The following is a 26,645-nucleotide window of genomic DNA, read 5'->3' as shown; positions in this document are numbered from 1 at the left end:
CGTAGGAACCTGAGGAGGGGAGCAGGAAGTTTATTATGTTGGTTTTAAGGTCAGGCAGTTGGGAGATAGTGAGGTTTGGTGAGGAAACTGGAGCTGCAGCAATAATTCTACTTCAGACACAGAAGTGCCATTCTTCCAGGCCCGGCATAGCCTGAGCATGGGGAGGCCTTTGTGGGCATAGGAGAAGATGAGACGTGCCTGCATGCCATTGGCTGGGCACCTCAGGGCCACGAGACTGAGAGGGGACTAAGAAGTCTTAAAAGAAAGACTCACCCCTCTCAGCTTGCTCTTTGCTGCACAGCTCCCTCCGTCCCTCCCTGTAGACAGTGTGGGCTTGCTGGTTGCCATTTGGGGCCAGGTAGGAATTTTTTACTCATGTACTGATTTGTGCATAAGTTTTTCGCCTACTCCACACTGTAAGACAGCTTGGGAGTAATAAATAGGTTAATTTGATTCAATTTGGTCACATTTTATTTGGTGCTAGGTACGGGCATCCAGAGGGGTTGCGAATTGGTGAGCATTCACAGGCGCTATTCAAGGTGACTGGTAAGATCTGAGGGTCCCAGCTTTTTGCCTCATGGCTTGCCTGGGAGATAAGGCTCACCTTTGGGGCCAACCCTACTCACCTACTCTGAGCTGGGCAGCCTGAGTTAAGGCGTGACAAAGATGGTCTCCCTACCCCACAAGGGGCAGGCCCGGGGGAAGGCGAATGGTCCAACGCCTGCCCACAGGCTACAAGTGGCTAGCCCAACTTGAAGGGCCTGCAAACAGGCCGTACTGGATGCCCAATAGGATTTCCACCCCTTTGCAGATTGTTAAACAAATGTGGCCCTCTTTAAACCCAGCTATTGTTGTCTGTCTTATTATTTCTCAACCTATGCACCAGAAGTGATGGATGCTGTTGTTGTTATACTTTTGTAGGATCTTTCCCCCCTGCCTAAACATGCTTAGGATTGCACCCTAAGGATGTTAAAGGACAAACATTCTTCAAATATTTCTGGGCCACTTGATAAGATTGTGCAACAGAGTAGCATCAGAAAATAGATCTCTAGTAAGGGCATGCCTTAAACACAGGGCTACTTTAGTTCAGTGCTAGGTTTAAAGTACAATCTGCTATTGAACTTGCATTATTATTATTTTTTTTTAAAAAAGGTCAGGGTTATTCTGTAGAAAACCTTCAAATGCTTCTTTCTTTTACTTACATAGCCGTAGTGAGTTCCCACCCCCACCCCACTTTCAGCAATTTTACAACAATTCCGCAGATGTAATATTATATGACCGCCAATTCAGTGACCCTCATATAGAGCTGCAGCAGGGCCTCCATATTTGCTGCTGTGTGGAAGGATCTTTCCAGCAAACAGACGGTTGAGTCTGTTTGTCAGCTTTGACAATGCTGATTTCTTGTCGGGATGGAGTTCCTCCTCCTCTTTCAACAAGTGATCGGAACTGACAATGCTGGGATGATTTATTTGTCAGTATGGTGCAAAAGTTCAGACTCATAAAAGCTGATTGACTAGGTACTGTGGCTGTTTTTGTTCCCATTATCAAATCCCTCATGCACATGGTTGGAGGATCCATGCACAGGATTTGGATCTATCCATAAGTTGTCTGTAGAGGGTCTCTGCGATATCATTTTGATTTAATATTTGACTAGATCCAGACACTATGACAGGGGTGTAGAATACAGCTCTTTGGAGTTTCCCAGGTGAATATGCCCCCTTTCCCTAGCTCTGCCCCCTTTTTCCCAATCAACAACTGCTTGATGGTTTCTCAATTTTCCCTATTCTAAAAGGTTGAGATGCCTTTCTTAAGGCACAGTTACAGCAATAAGAGCTTTACGCTGAAATATGCTGGTGAATTTGGTATTTTGGCCCCAGCACTTTTACCTTCTGCCCCACCCATCACTGGAAAGTGGCCCCTGACAGGTTCTCCAAAAAAGGAATTCGGCTCTCAGGCTGAAAGCTTTTGCTCCCCTGCTTTAAGATAACGCAGCACTATGACTAATCTCTGAAGCTGCATATCATATCTATGACAAAATGCACAGCATGATGATATCAGGACACCAGTACTTATGAATTCAACGCAGGGATACTGTTTTCAGCAGAAGCCCCATATTGATCATAATGTCTAGTTCTAAGCTTGATGACCCACATTTGCATATTAATGTTCCAAGCATAATGTGAGTTGATGATGATTTTGCAGCATCGAGAACCAACTTAGGACTATATACTTCTCTATGAAAAGGCAAACCAGGGTGTATTGGTGGTGGTGTCTTTCAGCACTGATAACCTATTTGCCAGGGAGAAGAAGATCATCATGATCAAGATCACACAAGATCCAGAACATGAATTCAAGTATCATAAATACAAAATGAAATAAACATTTAAATGGAAAGCTCCAGAAAACATAGAAACAGTATAAGTTTATGTCTTTAGTTTTTATGAATATGACTTACAGATTCTGCAATGGACCGGGTTGTTTGTTGTTGTTGTTGTTGTTGTTGTTTTGTAAGTTGCATGGATTCTGTTGACTTGCAGACCAGTTCTTTTATCTTTTGGAAGGGGATTTGTGCAAATTTGCACTTCTGGTAATGTGACTTAGCACAAGTGCACTTATTATTATTATTATTATTATTATTATTATTATTATTATTATTTTCCCTTTCTATACCACCCCATAACCTAAGCTCTCTGGGTGTTTTACAACTCAATAATAAAACATACAAACAAATAAACACAACAACAATATTACAAAATATAACATGATAAAAACAATCCTCAAAATTTTAACACACAAAAAAATAAATTTAAACAGCTGAAAAAAAAAACCCCAAACAATTGCAGTGAATCGCATTAATGTACATCAGCACTGGCACAAGTAAAACAAAATTCTCATATGTCCCTTAAAAAAAAAAAATCTGATCCCATGAACGAGAAGATGACAAAATGAAAGAAACCTAAACAATCTGTGAAACACAGACAGAACAAATGTGGTGACATCAACAGTATATCCCTAAAGGTAGAAAATTTCACCTGTGCCATGAAAGATGGCTAAGCTGGGAGAACTTACCATTTTCTGTTTAAAGGAAAGGAAATGGTCGCAAAACATGTGCACTTTTAGATCACATATCTCTTAAAATGTTTTTTTTTTTTTACAATTATAGCTGATTTAATACAGAATGAATTAGCCTTTAGAGACACATTTCTGTCTGTATGTTTATATAAATGGGAGAATCTCAAACAGCTGTATGTGCCTAATTGCTTTGCTTTTTAAAAGTGTGGGTTATAGCTATTAATGATTGGGAATAGCTCTCACAGGAGCCAACTGATGCACACAGCAACAGATATCCTGTTCTTAACTCTTTACTAGCAGTTAATGTGTCATTGGGCCAACCTCAATGAGATTCAGGAGACTGAATCTCCGAAACCTGAAAAATACAAACAAAACATAAGCAGCCATGAGGGAGGGAGTAGAAGGTGACAATTGGATTGGGTATGTGTGGAATTAGGGGGAGGGATTTCCTTTCACATCGGGTCATTTTACCCAATGAAAACCATGCACACGCTCTCTGCCAAGAGCGTCAAAGGGAGGGAAAGAAAGGCCCAAATGGGCAACCCATGTTTGTGGTGGGTTTTCCTCTTTACCTGCCAGCCAGGCTACTAACAGGAGGAGCTTTGATTAGGGAAGTAGTGTGGCAGGAAAAGTTTAACTGCCCAATGCTATGGAATTAAGCCAATCCTCTCCCATGACTGCTTTAAGTTTTTACAAAGATTAGGAGTTCATGAAGTCACACAGGTGAGTGGATCTTGCAACAATAGATACTGTTGTTTTTATACTGTTGTTTTTATGTTTTTGATGGTTTAAAATTTTGTATACTTTTTAATGTTCACTGTTTTTAACTTTTGTAAACCAGCCCGAGAGCTTCAGCTATGGGGTGGTATATAAATGTTATAAATAAATAAATATAAGTAAATGAATAAATAAATAATCCTATCTCCATAGGTCCATAGACTGAAATAGGAGGCAAGTCAGAGTACAGACCTTGAACAAGAATCTTCACACAGGATCAAATGCCAGTGACAGTCACAGACTGTTTGCTTTCCTGGCAACCGCCTGATTTACGCACAATCTTGTCTATCTTTTGCTGGTGCTGTAGCCTTCTGCAGACATTCACAGGAGCAGCAGGAGGAATAAGAAGGCATTAGAATGAAGTTGACTTTCATCATGCATTTGACAAGACAACTGCATGCATCAGACCTTGGGGATTGAGAGAATGTTGGTACAGTACACACTTTGAAGATTTGTGTTAATGTTGAGGAATGTTTGCACAATTTTATTTTCCTTGCTACTCAGGCAGCTTGAGCAGCCTATCCTAACCTGAGCAGGATCTACACTACTGCTTTATAATGGTTTATAACAGTTGGGGCCCATGATACATTCCATATACTATTCTTAAACCATTTTCAAAGGCCCTTTCTACACCATATGTGTGTAGAGGGAGGGAGTGGGGGAGGATCTCACGATATTCTGGTCGCGAGATCCTCCCCTTAGTCCAAACATGCGCACAACATCCCAGGAGGAAGGAGGGATGTAGCGCCCACCATTGTTATTTTTAAAAACTAGATGAGTGCAGGTGCACTCCAACTAAAGTTAAGATTTTAAAAAAGCCACTCCTGCTCCCTACTCCACCCCCGATGGGCATGGAGCATCTGAAGAGCTCTGTGCCCCAGTGCCCGTTTCCCACCTCCTCGTGCTTACTTACGACAAAGCAGGACTAAGCCAGGATGGGTGCCCACACATCTCCCTTGTACTCAGGACAATCCTAAAACCACAGGAAGAATCAGGTTTTCCCAGGGGTTATTTATCTCTGGGAAAACCCATGCTTGTGTCCGCTTACCCCCGGAGTCCCTGTGTATCATTTGGATGCAGAGGGACTCAGCCGTGACCAGCCCAGATTTTTTGGGCTGGTGTAGAAATGTCCAAAGTGTTATATCCATGGCCCTGGTGTCCTGCAGATGTGTCGGACTACAACATCCAGTATCCCCACCCATCATGGCCATGTTGGATGGAAATTATAGGGGTTGTAGTCCAGCACATCTGGAGGGAAAGGTTGATTTATATTATCACCTGAAAAAAAATGAAAAAAGATTGATAAAAAGTGTCCGGAATCGGTGCTCCTAAAGAATACTCCATTTAGCTGGGTGTTGGGACAATTTTGGTGGTGAATATATGTCATTTAGCAGGGACTCTGCAACAAGTCCAGTCTAAGATTATGCTGTGAGGCTCGTAACAGACAAGAAGTTAAAATCCTTTCATGTTCTCATGTTCTTATGAGAGGGAGAAGTCTGCAATTTTGAACAATGACACACAATTGCCATTTAGAATATGGGTCCTGCTTCCTGGACTGATGAAGTGATGTTTTGAACAGAAGCAATTGATTATGAGGACATTACCCAAGTGACAGAGACCATCTACCAGATCTTAAGAAAACTTCTAATTGAATTGGAATTATTGCAGTAATATTTATCCATATACTGCAATAAGAATAATCTGAAACTTTTGCTTAACGGTGTGCATGGCCTAGTCAAAAGTTATATATATAAGACTTATGACAAGTGTCAGTCTTGCAGAATGAGAAGGCCTTATCACCAATTTTTGCTGGCAGTAAGCAGCACTTAACAGATTGTGGTATATTTATTATTATTATTATTATTATTATTATTATTATTATTATTATTTATTTATTTATATAGCACCATCAATGTACATGGTGCTGTACAGAGTAAAACAGTAAATAGCAAGACCCTGCCGCATAGTGCCTGTCAATGTAAATAAATGCTACGGTTCCAGTAGATGTAGTTATTCCACTAAGGGGGATGATAAATGCTGTGAATACTGAAGTTTTGAGTGTGTAAAGTACAAGAATTTGCAATGGGGGAAAAAGTATGTTGGAGTTGGAAGTATTTCAGTACCACATTCTACCAGAAATTGTTTTGGCCCTATGACTTTAGGATACCTGAAAACTGCTGAGAGTGAACATTCATTTTGGCTTGCAGTTCCTTTCCAGCTGCAATTTAAAATGATGGTTATTCATAGGCATGCACAGCACATTTCATTAGGTTGTGCACCCAGGGAATTATTTTTTTATTATTATTAAGGGTAGCATTGACATGGGCCTCATCTACATCATACAGGATATAACACTATGAAAGTGGTATATAAAAGGCAGGAGCCACACCAAGCAGGATATAGTGGTATGAAAGCAGTATATGGTATGTGTCAATGGGCCCCAACAGTTGTCAGTGTACTTCAATACCACTATTAAGCAGTAGTGTGGCTCCTGCCTTTTATATTCCACTTTCATACTGCAACATCCTGCTTGGTATAGATGAGTCCTAAGTGATAAAGGACATTATTTTATTCATTTATTTATTAAACTCTGTAGAGACGTCCGGCTTGCCTGACTGAGGGAGGGCTTTTGCATGTTGGGGGTATCCTGCAGGGGGCCTACATTTCACATGGTTACATAAGCCCTGTTCAGGCTTTCTAAACATGGGATGGTAAACATGGGAGGGAGCTGTAAAGGAAGAGCGCCCAGCACCCCGCTGGCTTCTTGACTGGATTTAGCACGGATCCCCAGGCACAGACATTCTTAGCTCACAATGTGAGGTTTAAGACCTTTTTATTAGGAAACGTGTAGGAATACATGGGACCAGCAGAATAAAAGACAATAAAAGCATGCATATATAAAAACTAATGCTAACAAATTCTTACGTCACCCCAGACCGCTTCCAGCCGACAACCACCCTGTTACTTTCACAGGGGGATCTTTATACAATTCTTTTACTCTTTTCCCCCCTCCCTCCGACTTTGATGAGTGGCGTGTCTTCACACCTTTCGCCCGGGATGCTAATCACTCAAGGACAGAGACAGAGATATGGCCAGACTGGCTCCGGTCTTCTCCCCCAGACAGCTGGCCTGGCATCCTTATCTCCTATGGAACCATAAAATACAATAAAAATACATTCGAGCCCCAGGTCCCAATTAACCCTTTCCTTACACCTTCTCCCTTAAGATGGAATTTCTAGAAAATTCCATCTCACCTTCCCTGTTACAACCTTAATTTACACATTGACCCCTTTTCCGTTTCTTTCCCCCCCCCCCGTTTCTTTTTTGTGCCCACGCAGGGGCAGGGGTTTCTCACTTCCGCTCTCCAATTCCCTTTCTCGCCCAAAGCTCTGGGATAGCCCATCAGCCACTACATTATCCTTTCCCTTGATATGAGTGATGGTGAACTCATAGTCTTGTAGTGCCAAGCTCCATCTTAGTAGTTTCTGGTTGGTGTTTTTCACCTGGGACAGCCAGCACAGCAGAGAATGGTCCATTTGTATCTGGAACGGCCGTCCCCAGAGGTAGGGGCATAATTTCCCCACTGCCCACATGATAGCCAGGCATTCTTTTTCAATGGTGGCCAGGGCTCTCTCCCGAGGTAACAGCTTTTTGCTGATAAACGCAACGGGCTGCAGCTGCCCCCCTCTCCTTCCTGTAGGAGCACAGCTCCCAGCCCCGCCTCTGAAGCGTCAGTTTGCACTCCGAATGGCTGGTCGAAATCAGGGGCCCGGAGGATGGGAGCACATCTTAACTTCTCCTTCAGCCCCTCAAACGTCTGCTGACAGGCCCCCATCCACTGCACCCTCACCGGCTGTCTCTTCCGGCACAGGTCGGTTAAGGGGGCCAATAAGTGACTAAAGTTGGGAACGAACGTACGGTAGTAGCCAGCTAGCCCCAAGAAGGACTGAACCTGCTTCTTAGTTTGGGGAACCGGCCACTGTTGGATTGCTTCCAACTTGGCCTCCATGGGTTTTAACGCTCCTTGCCCCACCCGATGTCCCAGGTACGTCACTTCCCCCCTTCCGAATTGACATTTGGAGGCCTTCACCGTTAACCCGGCCTCTCGCAGTCGTCCTAACACCTGGGCCAAATGTTCCAAGTGCTGCTCCCAGGTTTCACTAAACACCGCCACGTCATCCAGGTAAACGCAGGAAAAAGCCCCCAGCCCCTCTAAAACCCGGTCCTTAAGTTTTTGGAAGCCTTCCGGTGCATTCGAGAGCCCGAACGGCAACACCGTGAAGTGATAGTGCTCCCTAGGGGTGGAAAAGGCGGACTTCAAGGCAGCGTCATCATCTAGCGGCACTTGCCAGTATCCCTTGGTTAAATCCAAGGTAGAGATGTATTTGGCTCTCCCTAGTGTTTCGATCAAATCATCCGTACGTGGCATGGGGTATGCCGCCACCATGGAAATACTGTTTAATTTCTGGAAGTCCACGCAGAAACGAACCGTGCCATCTTTTTTTGCCACAAGGATGAGGGGGGAGGACCGAGGGCTTTGGCTTTTCTTTATAACCCCCATAGCTAGCATCTCTTCAATTTCTTTGTTCACTATTTCCAACTGCTTGCTCTTCAGCTGGTGGGGGGGGGGGAGACTGGATAGGTGGGTGATTCCCCGTGCAAATGGAATGCGTTGTCAGAGACGTTCGCCCCAGCAGCCCCGAGAATAAACTTTCGAATTCCCCTAGGCACCATCTAAGTTGCTCTTGCTGTTTGGGTTGTAATTCCTCGGTCATCTGAATGTCCGGCAGCCTTTCCCTTCCCTGGTAATTGGCTAACACGTCCATCCCAGCCTCTCCCTTTAGCAAACCCCTCTCCTCCACCTGGCATACCCGAACATGATATACCTTAGAGCGGCGCTGAGCCTCGGGATCCTTCAACTCGTTCAACTTCCTTTCCATTATTTCATCCACTATCAAAGGACCTTCCCACTTTACCGCGAGCTTCTCTGGCTTCAGCGGCTTCAACACCAACACCTTGTCCCCTTCCTGAAACACGCGTTGCCTGGCTTTCCAGTCGTACCACCCCTTCTGAGTTTGCTGAGCTTAGGCTAAATTTTCCTGCGCTGCCTCCCCTACCTCCCTCAACAGGTTCTGTAGCTCTTGCATGTATGCTACTACTGAAACCGGGGTTGGACTGGTCTGTCCTTCCCACCCCTCCCTCAACAGTTTCAGAGGGCCCCTAAGCTCTCGCCCGAACACCAACTCATTCTCCGAGAACCCCAAGCTGTCACTTTTCGCATCACGCGTGGCAAACAGGAGGTAAGGCAAGGCCTGGTCCCAATCTGAAGCGTGCTTGACAGCATAGGCTTTCAACATCTTCCCCAGCCTCTGGTTGAACCGCTCCACTAGCCCATTCCCTTCGTGATGGTACGCGGTGGATGTACACTGCCGTACTCCCACCAACTTCCACAACTCCTTTAGCAGTTGGGACATGAACCCTCCCCCTAGGTCATGCACCAGTACTCGGGGAACCCCCAGGTGAGCAAAAACCATCATCATAGCTTTCGCCAACTGTGAGGCTGAAATGGTAGAGAGGGGTACCGCTTCCGCAAATCGAGTGGCATAATCCACTAGGGTTAAGATATACTTCTTCCCCGATCGGGTCGCGGGGCTAAAGGGTCCCAATATATCCACCCCCATCTTCTCAAATGGAACCTCCGTAATGGGAGAGGGGCGAAGTGGGGCTTTAGGGTGATCCCGGGGAAACCCTACTCGCTGGCAGGTTTCGCAGGTAGTGCAGAACTCCCATACCTCCTTTGCCACCCCCGGCCAGTAGAAGTCTCGCTCACCCGCTCCAAGGTCCGCCGAATACCCAAGTGCCCCCCCCACATTAACTCATGGGCTACCTCTAACACCTTCCCTCATGACGACCGGGGTACCACCAGCTGTTTCCTCTCCACCACCCCCGCCTTTGGGCGAGAACAACCTGTACAACAGTCCTCTTTCACATACAAACACGGCCATTCCCATCTTCCCTTGTCCTTCCGCCTCCCCCCCCCCCCAGCCGCATCCCGGCACCCCTGTAGGGTGGGATCCCGCTGTAGTTCTTGGCAGAACTCCGGGGTATCCAGAACTTCTTGGATGGGGCTCGCTCCCTCCCCCCCAGTCTCCTTTGGCCCGCCCAGAGGGTTTTCCTCTCCTTCCCCTTCCGAGTTCTCCCTCCGCCTGGCAGCTTTCCCCCGAGTAACCATGGAGAGTTGTGTAGCTTTAAAACACAAATCATTTCCCAGCAGGAAAGCCGGCCCTTCCGTATGCGTAAGTAAAATCAGTTCCCCCTTCCACCCCCGGTACTCAATCTTTATTCGGGCCAGCGGCGCCTCAAAGGGAGGTGCCCCGTAGGGAGTAACGGTCACAGTTCGCCCGGCAGTCTCTGTTCCGGCTTGAGCAGGCCCACATGTACGCTGCTCAGGTCCACGCCAGTGTCCCTCTGAGCCCGCACCTTTCTCCCATCGACCACCACACACTCACAGAATTTCTTCCGACTCCACTGGAGCTGCGCGGGGGTCACCAGACGCATAGCGACGGCGGAAGGGGGGCGCTGCTTCTCTGGACCTGCAGTCTCCTTCGCTGCTCCAGTCAGCTCCGTACTCATATACTCCCACTCCAGGTCGGCGGTTTCCCCCTCACTATCATTGCTCCAATTCGACAATGGAGATGCCGTTGCTGGCAGAGCCGCTGCTGCTCGCACCACCGCCCATGGCGCCGGGCCGCCGCTCACCCCTGCTTGCTTCGCCACCAGCTTCGGGCACTCCCTCTTCAGATGACCGGTCTCCTTGCAGTAGAAGCACCCCTCGCTCGCCTGGGGGGTCGCCGCCGGCGCCGGAGGGGTACTCCCTTTTTCCTTCCGCTCCTTCCCGGGCCAAGCTGGCTTCCTATCTGCCGGTGCTCCACTCGGGCGCCTCTCGGGACCTTTTTCTGCCCCTCGGGTTCCCCCAAAGCTCTTCCGCTCGAATGCCTGCATACAGTCCGCCATCTGTGCAGCAGCCATCGGAGTCTTCGGATTCTTCTCCCCCACCCAGGCATCGTACTTTTCGGGGAACTGCCGATAAAGTTGCTCCTTGGCTATCAGGTCCTTTGCTGCCTTGAGGTCGTGGACCCCCTCTGCCTCCAGCCAGGCCTCCATTGCTGTCAACATTTGTGTGGTAAACGCTGCAAAGGTTTCCACTGGCTTCTTGGTGAGCTGCCTAAACTTCTGACAGCAATGCTCCACCGAAAGGGCATACTGCTCCTTCGCCACCATCTTGAAATGCTCATAGTCCTGTCGCAATTCTCGGGGAATGGTGGCTATCAGCTCCCTCAAAGTTCCGGAAACCTGTGGGCGCAGCAGATTCATTTCCTGGGTAGCCGGGACCCCCAGCTCATCACAGGTATCCTCGAAGATGGCCAGGAAAGCCCCCACATCATCACCCTCCAGATACACCGGAAACGCTCGCTGGTCGAACCGGGGCCCCGACGATCCTGCCGATGGTTGCCCCCGGGCCCCTTCTCTCTCTCAAATCCCGGCGCTGCCCACCATGTAAAGGAAGAGTACCCAGCAGCCCGCTGGCTTCTTGGCTGGATTTAGAACAGATCCCCAGGCACAGATACTCTCAGCTCACAATGTGAGGTTTAAGACCTTTTTATTAGGAATAGGGTAGGAATACATGGGACCAGCAGAATAAAAGACAATAAAAGCATGCATATATAAGAACCCAGTGCAGGCAAACTAAAAACTAATGCTAACAAATTCTTACGTCACCCCAGACCGCTTCCAGCCGACAACCACCCTGTTACTTTCACAGGGGGATCTTTATACAATTCTTTTACTCTTTCCCCCCCCTCCCTCCGACTTTGATGCATGGCGTGTCTTCACACCTTTTGCCCGGGATGCTAATCACTCAAGGACAGAGACAGAGATATGGCCAGACTGGCTCCAGTCTTCTCCCCCAGACAGCTGGCCTGGCATCCTTATCCCTATGGAACCATAAAATACAATTAAAATACATTCCAGTCCCAGGTCCCAATTAACCCTTTCCTTACAGGAGCAACACTGCTCTCCCTCATCATGTTTCAGTTTGCACTCTACTTGTGAAGGATAACTGTTTGAAGAGTAGAGCAACCTCTGTCCACACCATTTCCCACAGTTCTGAGTCATACAGAGAGCTTCTATCGGTGGAATCACCCAGAAGGAAATGCACAAGGTTGGATAGCAGGCTAGCTTACTCTTCCTTCTTACATGTTCCTTATGTGTATAGAATAAACATCTGAATAGGGATAGATTCTCACAACCATCTGAAGCAGTGTACATGCAGTGTGAGCACATGTTCACTGCAATGTATGAACATCTTTTGTTCCGCCAGACTTTTAGCTACGCTCATTCCCACCTCACCCTATCCCCACACTGGTATCATGCTTTTGGATGTAATGCTCTAGCTCCTGTAGTTAAAATCTTAATATTTTGACACTGTTCTTTCAGGTTTTAATGCATTAGATTTAATTGTATTACACATATTAATTTTAATTTTAATTGTAGGGAAGTCCTTCTTAGGGTTAAAAGGCAGGTTATAAATGATTTCATAAATAAATATAAATAAGTGTAGACCACTAAATATCACTGTCTGTAAATGATTTTGCTTATTCAAGTCCTGTATCAATCAGAACTTTCCACGTAGTTAAGAAATTCACTTTGCATGAAATCAGCCTTGGGAAAGTGCAGCAAGGAAATGTGCACAGTGTTATAGAACACTGCACTAATATACAGATTATCTTTATATTGTTTTCCCACAGGGTGAATTTAAGTCATCTCACTTTAATTATTGTAATTGATATGCATTATAAACTTAGACATGAGGCCTGAGGCATATGTTGGTAAGCCAGTCCTACCTTAATTAACCTTTTCTGAAATGTTATTTACCTTTACACCTGGTGCCTGTTTACATTTTGACCCAGCCAGTGTCTCCCATTCATACTTCAGATGCCCTTTCCTTCTAGTTTAAAGAGACGTTCGCTTTCAGGAATTGCTTTCTCACACAGCAGATCTAAGGAAGTGCTTGTCATTTACACTTTGGCAATTCAAAACGACCACCCTCATTTCTTTTCTTCTGCCACCTGACACAGAAAAGACAATAGGTTTCAAGACACAGATCTGGATGAGGCAGGACAAAACACACACCACACAGTAAAACTTTATTTACAGAGATGGCTCCTATTGCTTGGTGTAAACCATTTAAAAGAAACCATGTAGTACTGCATTTGTAAGTCCATATTACAAGCCCATTTGTGTGGAATGTCTGTTTTCTCTTCTGGACCCTAATATATCCCCAAGTACAAGGAAACGATTTCACTCTTAGTCATTAGTGTATCTGAAACTCCAGCTGAGTACAGTCATTGCTTCAGTAAAGCAGTTGACCCAAGGCACAGAACTACTCTAAAACACACACACACGTATGACTCCTCAGGGTCACATATTCTCCACTCACCTGGCTAGCAAGCAACACAGCCATATATTCACTTAACTCTCTGTGTCAACATATGCTTCTTCTGTACCCTTTCTGTATCTATGGCTATTTTTGTTGTGGCTATTGTTAGACTTACTAGAGGAAGGTTTTTTCCCCCAGTCATCAGTTTTAGAGTTATTGGGAACAAGTATAAAACAAAGCACAGTCATTTGGATTGCCATGTCGGCCTACTGTGAAGGTCAACCTACTGGATTTATTTCATCCAGGTCAGAAAACACCCGCCACCTACTTACAAGATGGAGTCTGTCAGTGGAGTTCTAAAGAAGAAGAATATGTTTTTCATTAGGTATCTTGACAGAGGGCTCATCTACACCAAGGAGGATATTTTAGTATGAAAGCGGTATATAAAAGGCAGGAGCCACACTGTGGCTTTATAGTGATATTAAAGTGCACTGACAACATACCATATACTGCTTGCATACCACTATATCTTGCTTGGTGTGGCTCCTGCCTTTTATATCCTGCTTTCATAGTGCAATATCCTGCTTGGTGTAGATGAGCCCAGAGATTTTTCTTCTCTTTTAATACTGATCTATCAGCATTACTCATTTGAGACTCTCTGGATATGGTCTACTACAAATCCAAACACCAAATTATACACTTCATTTTGATTACCAAAAAAAAGGAAGGAAAGGAGAGGAAAAAAAGCACATTGCCTGATAACTTGAATCAGTGCATGAATTGTGTGAGTGCAATCCCAGATATAGCACCACAAAGAGAATGTTCTGTTTTCAGATTAATCTTAATCCAGATCCAAAAGATATACTGTAGGTCGGGAAGTTGTAATGTGAATCTACCCATTTTGCAGCTGGTTTTGAAAAGGGTTGCCATCTCACCCACCCCAAGACCAAGTTCATACTTTGGTGGCCTGCTGGACTTTGTGCTATCTGTGGAGATGCAGGTGGCCTTCATGGATAGTGTTGCCTTTTACCAATTTAAACTGGTTTACCAACTGTGATCCTATCAAAAGAAAACTGCCCTTCTTTCAGTTTCTCATGCCTTAGTCAAATCTAGACTAAGTACAAATTTGGAATCATGGTCTTTGAAGGACCACCTGCACCTGTATGGACCTCGTCAGGCCTCAAAATCAGCCTCGGAAGCCTTGCTGGGTGTGCATTTGAGAACTCATCGATGGGCAGGCACTATCTACTTGCACTATCTACCCATAAATCTAGAAAGGAATATATGTTTGTTTGTGGAACCCGTCTCAAGGGATATATATGGCTTCATCTTTATTCATTTTTCAGCAGGCCTTTAAAACCTTTGTTTCTATCTGCTTTTATTCAAGATGCCAGACTGAGTTTTTAATGGTTTAAACTGTTGCATGATCTGTTTTATCTGGATTGCTACATTTGGCTGTATCATGTTGTTGGCAGCTGTTTTGAGCTTTGTAGTTGTACTGAGATGTCTTTCATGTTTTATGTGAACTGCCTTGGTAGGGCTTTGCCCTGAAAAGTAGCATACTCTCTCTATATAAAAAGTAAGTGAGCAAATTAGTGAGGTTCCAGAGTTTGGGAGGAACTTTGACAGGACAGTCCCAATGCTCCTCCTTTCCTCAGTCAGACTTTCCCCTCATGGTATCATCAGCTGCCACTGCTTGCTTACCTGTCATGTTTCCCAAAATCTCCCTCCTTATTGGAAGACAATGGGCATGTCCCAGAATCATCCCTGTGCATCCACATGATGCACAGGGCATCCCGGAAGCAGGGAGGGACAATCCATCCATTGCCCCGGGATATCACCCTACCCTTTTATTTAGATTTTTTCCAGGGTCTCCGGATGATCCCGGGATGTGTGGCCCACCATCAGGGTTTTCTCCCTGCTCCTTGTGAGTAAAGAGGAGGAACCAGGACACGGGTATGGGGCAAGGAGCTCCTCAGGAGCTCTATGCCCATCAGGGGTGGGTTGGGAGGAGAGGGAGTATGTTTTTTGTTTTAAAAACTCACATTTTGAACCGGATTTAAATTTTCCAATCTAAAACCAAACAAAATGGCAGGAGTGACATCCTCTTCCTCCTGGGACATTGTGCGCCGCGTGTAGATGACGTGTCTAGCCATACCCAATGAAGAGGTGTGCCACATAATCCACAAAGCTTTATTCAGGAAATAAACACCTCTTCCCACCTGAAGAGAGTGTAACCTCTAGGAACTTTCCTCTAGGGAAAACTATGCGAACTAAGCAAGACAATTGTCCTTTCAAGAAAAAGGGAAAACCTTTTCCCAGAATGCTTTAACTTCAGGGAGGCTGGTTCCGAAGAAGGCTTTGGTGAGAAGCTAGCTGGGCTGACCTTCTCTCATCTGCCTTTAGCTCCGCCTATTTGAGTCTGCGGTGGACTCTAGGATCAGCCAGCCCTGAAGTGCCCTCCCCCTCTGAATACTGATTTCCCACATACTGTGTGTTGTTAATGTTTTTAGGTCTAAGGTCTGGCAAAGGTTCATTCCCAGCTGGCAAAGAGCCGTTGAGAGTCACCTCCCCCACCTTCTGTGTAGGCTGGTACGTTTCTGGCAGAGTCTCTTCTGTTTCAGAATCTGATTCTGATTGATCCCCAGGAACTCCTTCCCCCAGGCTAAGGGCAATAGGCATAGTCACGACATTACCAAGCAAAGAGACAGTGAGCAAGCAGGCAGTGGCAGCTACCTCACCGCCTCTGTGTGCTCACTTGCTTGCTTGCTCTCTTCCCCAGAGCCAGAGCAAGAGCTGGGTGAATGAGCAGGTTGTACTGCTCAAGAGGAAAAGCAGGTTGAGTGGTCTCTTACCAGTGGGGCCCCTGATAAGGCGGGGGTCCTCAGGAAGTGCGAAATAACACTTTGGGCCTTCCTAGACCTGCCGGCTTACGCTGGCAGGGAGGCGAGGCTGAGGCGCGCTAATGTTAGCGCGCCTCCCCCACGCTTCCAGACGGCGGAGCTGCAGGGAGGACGCAAGCCCTGCGGCGTCCGCCATTTTTTGTTTGTTTGTTTGTTTAAAGGGGCCGCGGGTGGCCCGAAGACTCCGGGAAGGTAAGTGGCTGTTTTATTTTATTTTTTAAAATGGGGGGGGCGAAGGATGGGAGGGTGGGTGGCACAGGGGGAGGTCGGGTGCGATCGCGCCGCCGCCGCCCAAGCAAGCAGCCGAGCGGCGCTTGCCCGGGCAATGCCCGGGATGGGGCGGCATTGCCCGGGCAAGCGCCGCTCGGCTGCTTGCTCGGGTGGCGAGCGGCGCGATCGCACCCGCCCTCCCCCCGTGCCACCCACCCTCTCATCCTTCGCCCTCCCCTCTCTTCCCCCCCGCCGATGAGCACAGCGCTCCTATGAGCGCTGTGCCAGGTCCGCGGCTTTTCACGGCTCCTCGCGAGTAAGCGAGGAGCCGTGAAAAGCTGCGGAAATCTCCACACTTCCCCCAGCCCTGGCCTGAGGCCGGAGCTGGGGAAAAAGCGTGCCATAAGCGACTTAGCTTATGGCGTGCTAGACCAGGCCTCACTGCGGCCTGCCGCCAGATTCCCCTGTGCGTCATCTGGATGCACAGCAGGGAAACCGGGTTGGAAGGCGTGCTAAGGCCTGGTCTAGCAAGGCCCTAAGTCTTGAAGTAAATAATACACACTTTTTTAAAAAGAAAAGAAAAGAAAGATGACATGCAAATGTTTGAGCCATCTCTTAAGCATAAACCTAAGCTGTTTCCAGTGCTATCAGGGGGCAAGAAAGGATAGATGAAAGGGAGCCATGATCAATCCGATACTGAAATACAGAACCACAAGAAGAGTATGTGGGCATTCAAGAAACTCACAAAGTCCCAACAAGCAACAGCCTTGTTTACAACATTCCAGGACTTAAAGCTAGCCAAACAGAGCCCCCCCCCCCCGACAGATGTAGCAGCATAACTTTCAAGATCCCTTTGGTTTCTAATGGTGATTGTGAGCTTGACCCAATGAATGTGGGTCACTTAGCAAATGTGATATCAGCTGGATGTACATAACATCTGGTTCCCATTTCACTGCAACTGAATTAACAGCCTGAAGTGCCAATGGAAACTTAAGGGGCTGTTGACACACAGCATTTGATAGCACTCAGATAGTCCCAGGCTGATGACTTCTATGCATTTCCAAAATGTTAATGGTTACTAATGTATTCTCTATACAATAACTAAAACATGGCTATAACCATAGTGCCATGATAATAAAGTGAGTGGTGAAATATCAAGGTTTATTAGCCACAGTAGTATTTACTGCTGGACTATAAATCTTCGTAGCAAATCAGTGTTTTATTTAGTATTTAATATCAACTTTATGGGTTGCAATAATCTTCCAGGGCCAAAGTTTTACAGCTGTGCTTAGATAAAATAAATACCTGTGTACTCCTCCTTGTTCACATATTCCATTCATCATACAAATATTGGCGTAGTTGAATAATGAAATGTTTGTACTGGACTAGGATTTTGTAGGATTTTATTATTGTTTTGAAATTTGGGTTGATTTCCGCACCCCCCTTGAAAACTTAGAACCTATTGGGTTATATTTTTATATTTTGCTTCTTTAATACTTAAAAAAAATGCTTTTCTTTCTTTTAAAATGGCCTCTGGAGCGTGCAATCTTGTTTGGGGGTCCTGGCATTTTGCCAGCAGGGCCAGCTAGGTGAAAAGGAGGAGGCCGAACCGGACAAGATGCTACCACTATCCTAGTTTTAAAAGAAGAAAAAAGCCTGGAAGGGGGCAGGCTTTGGTGGCCAGTGGTAGTGGGTGGGTAGTTCTGGGGTGACTCTGGAAGTTGTCAGTGGACTTTGATGGCTGACAGGGGCCCATTGGCAGCAGATCCACTGAACAGATCTAAAACAATTTTCACTGGTCCTGACAATTCTAAAACAATTTCATTGGTTGCCAGTTGGTTTCTGCGCATGTCAAAGCAATGACGCTTAGAAAAGCCTACACGTAGAAAAGCCCATATGGCTTGGGGCCAGGTACTTTAAGGGCCACCTTCTTCTGTATGATCCTGTCCATATGCTGAGTTCATGATCATGGTCCCTTCAACAGGTTAGAACAGGTTCAGAGGCGGGCAACAAAGATGATACAGGGACTTGTGGACATGCCTATAAGGACAGGCTAAAAGAACTTGGGATGTTCAGTCTGGAGAAAAGGATACTGAGGGGAGACACATTAGCAGTGTTCAGGTATATAAAAGGATGCCACAAGGAAGATGGTCAAGAACTATTTTCCATGGTCACAGAAAGCAGGACCTGAAATAGTGGATATAAATTAAAGCTACCTAGACTTTGTGACTGTAAGACCTGTACAACAGTGGAACAGTCTGCCTATGGAAACTGTGGGTTCTCCCTCTCTGGAGATTTTTAAGAAGAGGTTGGACTGCCACTTCTCATGAATGGTTGAATTGGTTTTCCTGCACACTGCAGAGGGTTGGACTAGATGATCCTTGTGGTCCCTTCCAACTCAACAACTCTATGATTCTATGCTGTCAAAGGTGAAATGGTAGTGATGCGGGAATGGACAAGTTGGATTTGATACTATTGTTTCTCTCACAGAAGCAGTTCTGTCACAGTGGAAATGAGAGGGGGGAAATGCCCTCCCCTGCAGTCCCCTTTATGCCTCCAAAACCTGCTCTGAAGAGCAGAGAAATGTTCTGGAGCAGATTTTAGGCTGGCATAGATGGATAAAGGGTGGGGTGGGGGAGAGATGGGGAAAGTCCCATTGCAGTAGCAGATTTCTGCTAGAGCAATATTGGATTTAACCTGAACGTATCAATTGTGCCCTGTTAGTAGAAGTCCTTTGCCAGAGAAGATGGCCTGACATCTATTCAGTTGTTTTTGGTAGGTAGTCCAGCAGAACTCCTGTACATGGCATCCCACTGTGATGTGATAGATAGATAGATAATACTTAGGATAGTGATACTGATATGAAACATGTTTAACAATTGGTTTTAATGTTTTCATTATTTTTATTCATTATTATTAGATATAGTGCAGTCACTGGGCCCTATCTACAAAGAGAAGGACACATCAGTGCATCCAGCATGTTATCTGAAGAACACTTCCCCTCCACTGGCCATGCCCCAATATCACACATGTATCTGTCCCACCCTACACCCTTTGCAGACTTTATGAACACACATTAACATATCTTTGCCTTAGTGTGTAGGGTCCAGTGACTGCATCATAACTAATAATAATGAAGTAAAAATAATGAGGTTCAATATTTATAAAACTTCCATATAAGCATCACCAGTTTTCCCAGTGGAATTTCCCTGTATTGACATCAGCCTGTTGAGCTCCACCCACTCCACATTTATTAGCATAAAGCTATTGAACAATATATTGTTCTTCCAGTCTTTTGAAGTCTTATTTTCTGTTTATGCAAAGCATGTCAGCTATTTAAACATGGGGGCTGTGTCAGAAATCTGGGACAATACTTTTTGCAAGTGGAGAAGGAAGCATGGAATAAAGACACAGACACCAGAGCTTGGGATAAACTAGGGCCTCTTTATTTAAACAAGGGAGATTCAGCCCCTCCCTGCATCCACATGTGAAAGTGCGGGAATCTGTACGTCCTTATCTCAGGCAACTTACCTGGCATTATGGGTGAGCCACTCTCCTAAGCCAGGAGTCGGGTAAACCCGGCCCCTGTCTTATGTGGCACTTTTAAGTGTGGGGAAACTGCTCCATGTCATCTCCACTCAAAGCCATAAAACTCCGATGAGGCAGGATGATCCCCCAAAGCATACTGTATCCTGACTTGGGATCCATAAAACTAGCAAGGAGCAGGACCTCTGGACATGCCAATCACAGAGTGGTCACCATCCCTATTCTGCTATATCAAATTCCTGCACATCCTGCCAACAAATCAACCTATTTATCCACCCTCCTAATAAAACCTCCAGTATGGAGTAGGCAAAAACCTCCCCACCATTTTTTGGGAGGAAAACTTCCTACTCAGCCATCCCTGCCAAAGGAGTGACTGGCTAAGTCCCATACTAGAAGAATCGAGGAAGGGAGGGAGCCGAAAGAACCGGAGAGGCTGATGGTTGGGTGGGGACAGCCTTTATAGGCTCGGTCCCACCCTTTATTCCCCTCCTCCTTACCAGCAACAACCCCTCTTCCTGCTCAAGCCATGCCGGCTGAGAGGGAGAACAGACATACAAACAAACATAACAATGTGTCAAATTCCTACCTTTTCACCCTGCTGTTAATGACAAAACCACTGTTTCCTGCAACATTTGAACCTCTTTTGGGGATTGAACTTTCTATACTTCTTCCTTCAACATGTACAAAAGTTGTAACTCATGAAGGAGTTTATTACACATCTTACTACCTGGCCTCTGAGTTCTGTATATGAAACACCAAGTGTTTTTTCTTATAAAAAAACTTTTATTAGAGGGAAATGGAGAGAAGAGAAACTATTTAACATTTCTTAATGCATTTGTATAGGTTTTACACAGGCTAAGAACGATTCCTCTCTGTCAAAGTAATTTAAAATAATATATCAGATGGCTGCAATATGAATAAGTTTCGCACTTGGCCCTTGTAATCACATACACTCTTTGTATTCTCTTCCTTTCCATCGCTGTCTAACTAAAGACGAACAAAATATAAAATGGAGGATAATTTCAACATACACGTTAGCAAGGGAACAAAGAGGAACTGTTTTGAAAGGCTTTTCCATTTGGCGCTTGAACTACTGTTTAGATTAATACTGTTAGGTACAATAGGAGTTGGATATTTCCCCCCCCCCCCAGGCCAGGATATAATGGCGTTCAGTCCTTCTCTTCACAAAAAGGATCCATCCACCTATGGAAAAAGCTATCTGTCTGTTACCGTAGCCCTGAATAAAGTGACTGATGAGAGCAAGTGAGTTTGATTCAGGTAGCAAGAAGGAAGCACTTATATTCCAGTTAACTACGCTGTCTTGTCTTGATAGGAATTACACAAGCTGAGATAATCAATAACTTATCAGCCTGCTGAGAACCTATTAGCATGTGGTTAACATGCGAGTGTTCAAAGTGGCATTCTGCTGTGCGGAACGTGGCCTTTGGTATATCACACTTCAGCGGTTTAAGTTCAATAATAATAACTCTTGTTTAACAAGATATGAGATTGACTCTTATAAATTAGAAGATTGTTTTCATGATCTGTCTAATCTACTCGATTAATAAAAATAGACCAAAGCCTTTTGGCACAATTCATTTCTCACTTCCCCTTTCAAGTGGGCTCAGAATGTAAGAAATCCAGCCTGCCCAATTAATCAGGCTGAACATCTTGAATACCTGCGGAGAATGCAGAGCCGCTGCTATCAGAAAGTTGAAATTAAACACTTGAGCCTAAATTAAGGACCATTTAAAAGACAGTGACTATTGTCCAGACCTAGATTGAAAACTAATCTCTTTCACTCGTTCCCCTTTTAATAGACAATTTCAAGGGAAAAAATAATTTGCAAGTTCATTTGGGTTGCTTGATGTCTGCCTAATATAGTTCATATTGAGCAAGAAAATATAAAAGGGCAGAAGGGTTCAGTAGTAAATATTTAAGACCATTTTAAAACCATTTTAATTTTAATTTGCACTCTTGCCATGCTAATTAGTTAACTGAATTTCCTTGCTGTCTGCTTTCTAAAGAAACAAAACAAAACCCAAACCAACCTTAAACAGTAACAGATGAGTGCAACATATCATTTATTCTATACACTTTAGGATTGTCATAGTGCATCTGTGGGATTAAGCGTTTAAAGACTTGTCAGTTTTAATTGGAGATTCTGCACAGTTCTCATTTGCCAGATACATCACACGATCAAAATGGAATTTTTTGCTCTTTTATTGTTTCATGAGAATTTGTAGACCTAGATAAAAAACCATCTGTTAACAAAGGATGTAGACTTAAGTAAACAGCTTTTAAAAATTGTCTGGAGCCTAATTTGTCTGTTTCACAACTAATTGCTTTTGGAGGTGTGTGTGTATGTGCATAGTGTGTGTGTAGGACTCAAGTGCTTCTGAAAAGATGAACATCTCCCGTAGAGTTAAGGCCTTTGTTTGCTATCAGATCATGGTATAAGTACACATGCTTTCCATAAATCATTCAGCTTCTGCCAAGACTGACTCCTGAAAAAGCTGTGAATCTTATGGAGCAATCTGAACCATGTTTACTCAGAAGAAGTCATTTTTAATGCAATGTGACTTGCTCTTTAGGATTGCAGCCCTAAGCAGATGTCTCCAATAGCAAGGGCAGTGCTATGTTCTGCTCCTCCATCCTCTTCCATAACTTCTGCTAGTACTGATTCATGTCATGACAACTTGGCATTCCACATTCCATATCATGGGTTGTCACTGGCAAGTGTGTGAAGTCAGTACCAGATGTTATGTAGGGAAAAGCTAGCTTTGTGACTGATTTCTGTGTTGGATATGTATGCATGCATACACCATTTACGTTTAATTTACTTTTCATTTTTCTAGATGCCGTGTTTCTGCACTATAATATGGAAGGCCAGGATTGCCCAACTAGGATTTTTTTTAAGGAAGCAACCTGACCTTTAATAGCAACCTTCTCTTTAGAATTTTACTGCTCTGTCACCTTCAAAGTTAGATTCCCCCCACCCCCATCTGAAGCTTCCCATGGTCTTTCTTGTTATGTATTCAGCTCATCACAATAACATGCACCTTTATAACTGAAGAGCTGTACACTCTTTTTCTAATAAACTGTTTTCTACCTCATAAAGTTATGATTCATTCTGGAGTGATCCTCAGAAATGTCATGGCACCAGCTTCTCCTAATTTAGCTTGTCATTTTTGAAACTATAGATCTCTATGATCTCAACATTTTGCCAGCTTTTTTCTTGTTTTATGAGTGGAAACATTGCAAAATCTGCATGGAAAGAATGGAAAATCATGAGGCAGAATTGTAGTATCTTGTGCCATAAGGCATGAAGGACAGGGAGTGGGGGGTGGGGGGTAGGTGAGAAACTGATAGATCAGTGGTGGAAGGCATAGTGCTTGAAAACTTGGCCAATTTAATGGAACCTGAGGAGATATCAGAACCACAGAATCAAGAATAGTGATGAGGCAAGACTCATTCTTATATCCAACATTTTTAATGGCATAATCAATTTGAGCCATAGTGTGGTAAATCTGAGGGGCTGGGGAGAAGATATTTTAGTCAAAACTCAGAAGACCATGTGTAATAAATGACGGCCAAATATCCTCAGGTGAGCAGGTTCATGACAGTCATGACTTGACAGGCATTACAAGTATTGGTGGTCTCTGATCTTGCTAGTGATTTGTGGCCATTTTAGCAAAGCAGTGCTAGCATAATCTATCAAACAGCAATCTCTTGAATTGACCCTGGCTGTGGCAACATTAGTCCCTATTCAGGATTATGTTCTGTGTAAATTTAGTGGACTTTAGGCAACAGACGACAAGAGGCACCTTGAACTAAAACTAACACACATAAATCTTTACTAATCAGATTCTAGTATCTGGTTGAACTTTTGCCATTTCCCTGAACAGAAAGACCATGGAAGAAGCTCTCTGATAATAAGATCTGAAGGGGTTGGAAAGTTCACATGAATTTCACTGCCCCAAATGTCTATAGGGTTTTGTTAGTAACTTGAACTATAGATCTTATCATCTTCAAAATCTTGTCTTGGCCCATTACCTATCTCCCTAATGGAAACATTGTAATGTCTGCTTGGAAAGACACTTCATGTGAATTAAATGAGCAAAACCTCTGAAGATCCTAATTATGTATCTCACCTTGCAAATCGTCAAAGAAAGGAACAATGGTACTTGTTCAGTTTTATATACAACAAAAAACCAGGTAGTAGTTCCTATGATAGGCAAGGCAAGTTAAGAGGAGGAGTATTTCAATTTCAGGGAATCCTCTAAATTGAGAATCAAAAGGAAAGTATATTCTGTATTTACCATGTAACAAATTGGTAAGAATTACTTTGAAAGATGATTCCAAAGATCTACCAAGTCCAGCATGGTCTCCAACAGGAGATGAGTATTTGTAGAGGCTCACAAGAAGTTATTCCCACACCCATGAAGAGCTGAGATATGTAACTTGGGTCATCTAAATATTATATATTATATATTCCTATAATTATTTTAATATGTATCCACTGCTTTTCAGAGCTATACCTTCACAAAAGGTACATTAAAAGAAATGATGCTAATACAATAGATATATAAGCACGTCCATCCAACTCACTTGCTTTGGGTTGTAGTCGATGGAAATGGCTTTAAGTTGATGGCATTTCCCTGCAATTTCAGCTAGCATCTGTTGTTTGGAGGTTTACTGTACATGGAGGTTTGATTATGATGATGATGATGCCTAACAGCTGTTAATGACTAGCAATTTCATTAAATCCATTTCACCTGTGTTTTGTGCATTATCAGGCATCTTCCATTCCATTGTCTGCTCATGGACAGAATCCAATTTTTTTTAACCAGAATTTCATTCTACTTGTGCTAATTCATGTTAGCACTAATGCATACTTGCTCACGTGAACAGATGTGCTAATGTGCCTTAGTGCAAATACCACCCACAGCTGTAAAACTGAAAAAAAGGTCCACAAGCCCATGGATCTGTCGGATTCAGAAAAAGCCAATCTGCTGCAGAATCTGCAGGTCAGATTCATAAAATTCTGAATTCATGTGAACCTGTTTCAGATTTCTCCGTCATCCCCATTAACAGGTAGTAGCTGACTTCTTCTTTATGATAAACTTATCAGCATCAAAAGCCCCTTTGATAGAAATACCTATTTAAACAACTAAATTGATGGTCTCTTCTCACAAATATGGTGAGAATTCTGTGCTAACATGGAAAGAGCCCACCTCACTGAAGCCACGAAGGTAACTGCAGGAGCCATTGTGTAATCTATGCGGCTGTCAGGACATTGTTCTGCATTAAGAGTGTCATCAGTAATAAATTGAGTTCCTTGCTTACTGGGGAGCCTCAATTGTGGTGCACGCTGGTCCAGTGGTGGGAAAAGGTAGGGAGCTGGCTGGAGCCAGTGTGGCAGCAGCAACACCTCTCTGTGGCCTGATAGCACCGAGCCAAAGGCAGTTGGCTCTTCTGAGGCAGGGCATAAGGAGGCAACCGAACAGAGCAGCTGCAGGCGGCTGCACAGGAGAGCAGAGCCTTGTGGGTCTGCTGGCCCCATTGCTGTTGCTGACTTCCCCACCCACACCTGGTAATAGCAGATCTTGCAGTGGACAGAAGTCAGTCACCAGTTAATGAGCTGGAAAGGAATTTTACCTGCCTTCTAATTGACAAGGAAGCAGGCAGGGTTTTTAGCCTTCCTCATTGCAAGATTAGTCCATGGGTAAAAAAGTTGAAGTATATATTGTGAGTTGTCGTGGTGGAATTGTATCATTTATGTCACAACTTTGTGGGGCATGATAGGCATTGAGCTGGATCAGTCTGGGAGAGAGAGCAGGATTGGGCTGCCCGCTCTCCTCCGGCGGGATCCCCTTAAGGGATCAGGGTGGGTGTGGCACCAAGACCAGGCCAGCACCGTGGTTGCAAAGATGCTACATCCAGGGTGGAGGGAAAGGAGTTCGCATTAGTGGTCTACCCCTTCCTCCCACCACCAACATTCCTGGCGGGTGAGCCAGGAACGGAAATCAGGCAGCAGTTGGGCTGCCCAATGGCAGCATTCAATGCCTTCTGGTTCTGCCAATCCTATTCAAAATCAGTAAAGTTGTGGCTAATGTAATAACCCATTTATGTTGATGTCTCTGGTTTGTTCCTTTCATCCACTGCACAGACACAATTAGACACTGCGCCACACAATGTCCTTATACAGGCTACGTGTCTATTATTCTGAAAGGAGCCCATTTTGGAACAGAGGTGAAAACGTTGCTCTTATCAAATCCTAATCAATCAGAAGGATGCAAAAGGTGGACATCCCCCCCTCTGCTTTTGATCTCAGTGGAACTTAAAAGCTTTAAAATGAGTGTTTGTCTCATGGTGTGTCAGAAGATGTTTCAGCTCAAGCCCAATGCTCCCCGTGTTTAATGCTGCCTCTGTTTGTTTTCCCTCTGGCATTTACTTAATACCTGCAGCTTGTAAACTAATATTTAAGTGCATGTTGAGATTGCTGAGTTAGAGATAGAGTCATAAAAGCCTTTTGCCACCACTCACTGTGTATGCGGCCAGCTTATCAGAGAGCTCACTTGGGAAACACACATTTTCCAAGTTGCATGACGCCAGCAGTTTTCCAGTGCATTAACCCCTCTTTTTCCTTTAGCACAAGTACCTTGCTTTCCACTGCCCTCTACTTCTAGCAGTAA

The sequence above is a fragment of the Elgaria multicarinata genome, chromosome 1 (genome assembly GCF_023053635.1).
Source record: "Elgaria multicarinata webbii isolate HBS135686 ecotype San Diego chromosome 1, rElgMul1.1.pri, whole genome shotgun sequence".
Taxonomy (NCBI): domain Eukaryota; kingdom Metazoa; phylum Chordata; class Lepidosauria; order Squamata; family Anguidae; genus Elgaria; species Elgaria multicarinata.
Note: the sequence above shows the minus strand (reverse complement) of the source record.